Source organism: Gracilinanus agilis, chromosome 3 (assembly GCF_016433145.1).
Source record: "Gracilinanus agilis isolate LMUSP501 chromosome 3, AgileGrace, whole genome shotgun sequence".
NCBI classification, from domain to species: domain Eukaryota; kingdom Metazoa; phylum Chordata; class Mammalia; order Didelphimorphia; family Didelphidae; genus Gracilinanus; species Gracilinanus agilis.
The window spans coordinates 111221623-111227622 of NC_058132.1; positions in this window are offsets into that span (position 1 = coordinate 111221623).

The window sequence follows — 6000 nt, forward strand, 5'->3', positions numbered from 1 at the left end:
TATGGTAGAAACAATTTTTTTCTGACATTTTTTGATTCAGGTTCTCTTCCTCCCTCTCTTGTCTCCCCAAGGTGGTAAATAGACAGATATATAGGTTATGTCAGTATTTTCATGCAATACATATTTCTTGATTCCCTATGGTAGGACTGAAGACACATATCACATATATAATAGAAAACTCATGAAGGAAATAAAGTGAAGAATGGTGTGCTTTGATCTGTAATTGGATTCCAATAGTTCCCTATTTGGCCGTAGATAGCATTTTAATTTTTCTCATGAGTCCCTTGGGGTTATCTTTGAATTTTGTTTTGCTGCTAATAGTTTAGTCCTTCAGAATTGATCATCCAACAATATTTCTGTTACTCTCTACACTGTTTTCTTGGTTCTGCTCACTTCATTTTGCATCATAGAAGTTCATAGAAGTCTTTCCAGGCTTTCCCATAGTCTACGTCTCTTCATAGGCTTCTTTTCATTGTCATGTAGGTCCCCTACAATTTCAATCCTTTTGGAATGGAGATGTTCTGTAATATGCAGAGAAGACTGACACTGGATGAATATTCATGTTTAACATATGAGTCTGTATTAGGGAGAAGCATCGAAAGCATTTAAGGGGCAGCTAGGTGGCTGAGTGGATAGAGAACCAGACTGGAAGACAGAAGAACCCAGGTTCAGCCCTTATTAATAGTTCTTCTGCCTTGCAGCAATTTGAAGACAGAAGGTAAGGGTTTTAAAAAAAAGTGAACATATTTGAAATTAAGAGGGAAGAAGGAAGCAGGAAAGATTGACTGAAGGAGATGGTGCTTAAGTTCAGGTATTTTAAGAAATTTTTAAATTCCTGAACCTAATAATGTGAAAAATATGCACATTTCATATATAATACAGAGAATAAAAACTGTGCATGAAATTACAACTTCATTTAAATTCAGTGTTACTTTCAAAGCTGTCCTTCATCTACTTCCTTCTGAACATTTTTGTTCATTTATTAATTTTAAAATTCTCAAATTCTTTTTTATTTATTTTTTTACAACACTCTTACTAACTCCTCTCTTTTTCCTCAATTGACGTCCCCAAATAGGAAAAAAAAAAGGAGGGGAGGGAAATAAAACTCTGTAACAAATATTCATAATCAAATAAAACAAATCTGCACATTGGTTATGTCCAAAAATACATCTCACTGGGCACCTTGGAATCATGACATCACTGTCAAATAGTAAATGGCACATTTGCTTCTTTATCAGGCCTCTGGAGTTACAAATTTTATAGATCATATTTCTTAAGTGTCTCAACATTGTTTTTCTTTACAACATCATCATTATTACTTAAGTAGTTCACCCTGTGCTGGTCTCTTCCTTCTGTATCAGCTCAGATAAATCTTTCCAGGTTTTCCTGGAAAAACTTAAGTCTTTTTATTATGGAGTAAAAATATTTTATTACATTCATAATTTGTTCAGTCATTGCCCAGTTGATAAGCACCTCTTTAGTTTCTAGTTCTTAGCTACAAGAAATGAAGTTATTATGTTTTTGTACATAAAGCTCATTTACCTCTTCATTTGATCTCTTTAGGCCTGGTAGAGGTATTGCTAACCTCAGGGGTTTGTGCAGTTTGGTGGATTTGGGGGTATAGTTCTAAATTGTGTTCTAGTATGACTGGACTAGTTCATAGCTACACCAAAAACAAATTAGTGTGAATGTTTAAAGTGGACTTAACTATTGCCATTTTCACTTTTTGTCATCTTTGCCAATTTGATGCAAGTGAAATAGAACCCGAGTTATTCTAATTTCTCTATATCTTAGTTATTTGAAATATTTTTTCAATATAGCTGTTTAAACGTGGATTTTTGGTTGTTTTTTTTTTCAAATTACCTGGTCATATCTTTTGACTATTAATTTATTGGAAAGTGTCTCCTGTTCTTATATATTTGAATAAATTTCTTATATACCTTGGATAATCAGACTTGTGAGATGAATTTCCTATGAAGTTTTACTAATTGCTTTCCTTCCAATTTCAATTGAATTGATAGTTTATGCAATTTGAAAAAAATAGTCAAAATTGTATCTTTTACGTTATATGATTTCTATACCTGGATTCTTCCTCCAATTCATAATTGTAAAAGTGATTTACTTACTTGCTTCTCACATTTGTTATTTTTTTGTATATCGGGTATTCTTTGGAGCTTATATTGGTATATGGTATGAAGATTGGTCTAACTCTAATTTTTTTTTCCAAAATAACAAAAACAAAAACACCCATACCTTCCATCTTAGAATCAATACTGTGCATTGGTTCCAAGGCAGAAGAGTGGTAAGGGCTAGGCAATGGGGGTTAAGAGACTTGCCAAGGTCACATGGCTAGGAAGAGTCTGAGGCCAGATTTGAACCCAGGACCTCCCCTCTGGGCTTGGCTCTCAATCTACTGAGCCACCCAGACGGCCCTTAACTCAAATTTCTGCCAGACTACTTTCCTATTTCCTAGTAGTTTTTATCCAATGATTGTTTAAATGAGTAGTTACAGTGGTTTTAAAGAAGTTTATAAAACTCTAAGCTATTATATTTTCTCTGTATGCTGTGATCCTAATTTGTTCCACAGACTACTTTTTCTTTTCTTTTCTATAATTTATATCAAATAGATTTTTTTTATGATTACTGATTTGAAGCACAATTTGAGATCTGGCACTACTAGGCTCCCTTCCAATTTCCCCATTATTTCCTTTGAGATTCTTGACCTTTTTTTTTTACCTTCCAGATGAATTGTCATCACTCTTTCTACTTCTATAAAGTGATTCTTTGGTAGTTTGATTGGTATGGCACTGATTGAGTAAATTATGTAATACTGGCATTTTATTATATTGGTACCCCTTAAACACAAATAACATTTCTCCAATTATATAGGCCTGTATTTCTGGAAAGAGCAATTTTAGTAAAAATTCTATGTGTCTTGATGGGTGGGGTGGACTTCCAATTTTTTAATAAAATGTGTGGTTATTTGGAATGAAATTTCTCTTTATAGCTCTTCCTTCTAGGTTTTGTTGCAGGGCAAGGCAGGGCAAGGAAGGGGAGAGAAAGCGAGGAAAGAAGAAAAAGAAAGAGAAGGAGATAGCTGGTACTTCGTATGTGTTTATTTTATATCTTGCAACTTTGGTGAAATTATTGTTTCAATTAATTTTTAGTTGAGTCTATGGTTCTCTAGACCATCCTAGAATCTACAAAAAAGTGATAATTTCCTTTTTTCTTGGTCTTCAATTTCTTTTTCTTAACTTAAGAGCTATAGCTAGCATTCTTAGAACGTATCAAATAATAGTATTATTAATGGATAAGTAAACCCTGATCTTGTGGGAAAGACTTCTCTAACCTTTCTCCATTACATAGAATGTTGACTCAAATTTGGGTAGATGATATTTACTGTATTAAGCAAATGTGCTTTTGTTTCTATTGTTTTTATTTTTCATTTAGATGTGTTATTAATATCACCCATTGTATTTATAGTTCTCCTAGTATCCAAAGTAAATTGTGTATTCTAGTATAGCCAAGTCTGAATTTCTGGCATTAAACCAACCTGATCATAGCCTAAATATTTATATATATGTATATATATTTACACTATGATCAGGTTGGTTTAATATATGTATATATGTATAATTTAAAACATTTTATATGCCAAAACAATTTTTAAGTTTTCCAACATTTTGCAATCTATGTTCTCTGCCCCCCCCATCCCCCTTCCCAAGACAGCAGGTAATATGACATAGGATATAAATGTATTCTCAATACAACACAATTTCCATGTTCATCATGTTGTGAAAAAGACATATTGCTTTAAAGAAAAATTCATGGAGGAAATAAAGTGAAGAATTTCACTATAATCTGCATTCGGTCTCTGTCAGTCCATTCTATGGCAATGGAAAACCATCATGATTCCCTTTAAGTTGTCCTGGATCCTTGCTTTACTGATAATAGTTAATTCATTCAAAGTTCATCATCATGTACAGTATTGTGGTTCTGTGTTGGAAGCTATCCAACTGCTCCAGGGGTCTGGAAGGTGCACAGTTTAGGTGAGAACAAATGAGGCAGAAGCCAAAGGCTGTTGTTAACTCATGGTTGCTCCAAAAAGCCTCTGAGCTATCTTTACTTTATACATTCTTTTCAAAGAGTCGTTTCTTACAAAGCACAATGGAGTTTATGGCTGCGCAGACACACCAAGGTTACAGAATTACATCATGATTGGCATATATTCTACAAAAAGATTTTTCTCATGAAGAGTATGCCCGGATGAGACAAGGTCCAAGGTCAGAAATGAGCCTCGCTTTATCTAAAAGTTATTTTAGTAAAAAAGCTTCCATACTTTAAAAGATATGTTGAAGAATAAACCTTTTAAGATTGTAGTGTATTTTGTCATTGGAAAGTACCTAAATGGAATTTTGCCTAAGCCTGCCACTCTGTGACCTTGGGAAGTCTAGAGCAGTAAGAGAGAAATACCCACAGCTTCAGCTGTCCTCTGCTGAATGAAAAAAGGCTGTTAACTCATTAAGTGCTGGCTTACTACTATAGAGTGCTCAGAGGCTTTCTATAAAACTTGAAGCTATCCTAGAAAATCAATTATGCTTTCCAATAAGAAAAAGTGTTAATCATAAAAGGAGTCACAGAGAGGGATCCAGATTTTTATCTTAGATAAGCCACCCGCCGCATGACCCAAACCTTTCAGGTCAAATGAGTCAATATATGACCCTGTCAGTTATATTAACTTTGATGGGGTCCAGATAAAAATACCTATTAAAGACTCTATTTTTCTGAGTGGCTCCCAACAGTTCTGCTCATTTCATTTGCATCAGTTCATACAAGTTCTTCCATGCTTCTCTGAAGTATATATAATTATCATCTCATGGTAAAGTATTATACCATTACTTTATTGTACCACAGTGTGCTTTGTCACAGTATTTGAGTCTGAGTATCAATTATTTCCAGCACTTTATTAGTACAAAAAAGTGTTGCTATGAATATTTTAACATTTTAGTGCCTATGAGATCTTTCTTTGTTCTCCATGGGGCATATCCCAAGCAATACGTTTCTGAGTCAAACAGAACAAATATTGTACTCACTTTCTTATCATAATTATATTTTTCCCAAATGGTTGGGAAAATTTAAAGTTCCACAAATGTATTAGTGCATATGTCTTTCTGCAGCCTCTCCAACACTATTCCTATTTTATCACTGTCATTTTGCTGAATGAAATGTGAATTCTTGTTATTGCAACTATTGGTTATTATTATCATTATTACAATTGCTATTGGTGATAAAACAATCGTTCATGGTGGCTGCATTTATTGGGAAATCTAGTGTTTCCCAATTCTAAGTAATGCTATCTTTTGGTTTCAGATTTTCCTTAAAGTGGTTGGTCTAGTCCTTTGTAGGTTTTTTGTTTGCTTTTAGCACAATTGAGTGTTGTACATCGTTAAAAGTTTCTTTTCCATCTACTGATGTAATTTCTTGATTCGTTTTTTTTTTAAAAAAAATAAACCTTTACCTTTTGTCTTGGAGCCAATGGTAGAAGAGTGGTAAGGGCTAGGCAATGGGGGTCAAATGGCTTACTCAGGGTCACACAGCTGGGAGGTGCCTGAAGCCACATTTGAACCTAGAACCTCCCATCTCTAGGCCTGGCTCTCAATCCACTGAGCTACCCAGCTGTCCCCATTTTTTAAAATATAATTATGGAAATTGTTTTCTGAATACTGAAATAATTTTGTGTATCTGGTATAAATATAGCTTTCATCATGGGGAATAATTTTGGGGTGGGGATAATTTAAACAAGCGTTCTATTTAAAATTTTAAAATCAGTATTCATTAGTGATATTTGCCTATACCAGTGATGGGCAAACTACAGCCCAGGCCAGATGCAGCCCTCTGAAATGTTCTATCTGGCTGTGGGACATTATTCCTAATCTGACAAATACAATGAGTAGATACAATACAATGAAACTTCAAAGGAGTTGTCTTAGAAACAGACTG